This window comes from Eschrichtius robustus, chromosome 6 (genome assembly GCF_028021215.1).
Source record: "Eschrichtius robustus isolate mEscRob2 chromosome 6, mEscRob2.pri, whole genome shotgun sequence".
NCBI classification, from domain to species: domain Eukaryota; kingdom Metazoa; phylum Chordata; class Mammalia; order Artiodactyla; family Eschrichtiidae; genus Eschrichtius; species Eschrichtius robustus.
The window spans coordinates 55,681,167-55,683,013 of NC_090829.1; the positions used below are offsets into that span (position 1 = coordinate 55,681,167).

At 36.1% G+C, this 1,847-nt stretch overlaps 1 non-coding gene across 1 annotated transcript; it reads right to left on the bottom strand.

The window, feature by feature from the left end:
* Window positions 1-231: 231 nt before the first annotated feature.
* Window positions 232-394, bottom strand: LOC137766915 (U1 spliceosomal RNA). The gene has a single exon (XR_011074442.1). It is a non-coding gene; the product is annotated as a U1 spliceosomal RNA (small nuclear RNA).
* Window positions 395-1,847: the final 1,453 nt, after the last annotated feature.

Sequence of the window (1,847 nt, forward strand, 5' to 3'; positions counted from 1 at the left end):
TTCCTGTAATTGATATCTAGTCTCATTGTGCTGTGGTCGGAAAAGATACTTGATACAATTTCAATTTTCTTAAATTTACCAAGGCTTGATTTGTGACCCAAGATATGATCTATCCTGGAGAATGTTCCATGAGCACTTGAGAAGAAAGTGTATTCTGTTGTTTTTGGATGGAATGTTCTATAAATATCAATTAAGTCCATGTTGTTTAATGTGTCTTTTTCTTTTTTTTTTTAGGGGAGAGCGCGAACGCAGTCCCCACTACCACAAATTATGCAGTCGAGTTTCCCATATTTGGGGAAATCGCAGGGGTCAGCACATCCGGAGTGCAATGGATAAGCCTCGCCCTGGGAAAACCACCTTCGTGATCATGGTATCTCCCCTGCCAGGTAAGTATTAATGTGTCTTTTAAAGCTTGTGTTTCCTTATATATTTTCATATTGGATGATCTGTCCATTGGTGAAAGGGGGGTGTTAAAGTCTCCTACTATTATTGTGTTAGTGTCAAAATGCTGCTAGCATTTGTCTTATGTATTGAGGTGCTCCTATGTTGGGTGCATATATATTTATAATTGTTGTATCTTCTTCTTGGATTGATCCCTTGATCATTATGTAGTGTCCTTCTTTGTCTCTTATATTAGTCTTTATTTTAAAGTGTATTCTGTCTGATATGAGAATTGTTACTCCAGTTTTCTTTTGATTTCCATTTGCATGGAATATCTTTTTCCATCCCCTCACTTTCAGTCTGTACATTTCCCTAGGTCTGAAGTGGGTGTTTTGTAGGCAGCATGTATACGGGTCTTGTTTTTGTATCCATTCAGCCAGTCTATGTCTTTTGTTTGGAGCATTTAACCCATTTACATTTAAGCTACTTATAGATATGTATGTTCCTATTACCATTTTCTTATTGTTTTGGGTTTGTTATTGTCGGTGTTTTCCTTCTCTTGTCTTTCTGGCTATAGAAGTTCGTTTATACTTTGTTGTAATGCTGATTTGGTGGTGCTGAATTCTCTTAGCTTTTGCTTGTCTGTAAAGGTTTTTAATTTCTCCTCGAATCTGAATGAGATCCTTATTGGGTAGAGTAATCTTGGTTGTAGGTTTTTCCCTTTCATCACTTTAAATATGTGCTGCCACACCCTTCTTGCTTGCAGAGTTTCTGCTGAAAGATCAGCCCCTAACCTTATGCAGATTCCCTTATATATTATTTGCTGCCTTTCCCTTGCAACTTTTATTATTTTTTGTTTGTATTTAATTTTTCATAGTTTGATTAATATGTGTCTTTGCATGTTTCTCCTTGGAATTATCCTGTATGGGACTCTCTTGTGCTTCCTGGACTTGAATGACTATTTCCTTTCCCATATTAGTGAAGTTTTTGACTATAATCTCTTCTAATATTTTCTCAGTCCCTTTCTTTTACTCGTCTTCTTCTGGGACCCCTATAATTCGAATATTGGTGCATTTAATGTTGTCCCAGAGGTCTCTGAGGCTGTCCTTAATTCTTTTCATTCTTTTTTCTTTATTCTGCTCTGCGGTAGTTATTTCCATTATTTTATCTTCCAGGTCATTTATCCTTTCTTCTGCCTCAGTTATTCTGTTATTGATTCCTTCTAGAGAATTTTTAATTTCATTTATTGTGTTGTTCATCATTGTTTGTTTGCTCTTTAGTTCTTCTAGGTCATTTATAAATGTTTCTTGTATTTTCTCCATTCTATTTCCAAGATTTTGGATCATCTTTACTATCATAATTCTGAGTTCTTTTTCAGGTAGGCTGCCTATTTCCTCTTCATTTGTTTGGTCTGGTGGGGTTTTACCTTCCTCCTTCATCTGCTGTGTACTTCTCTGTCTTCTCAT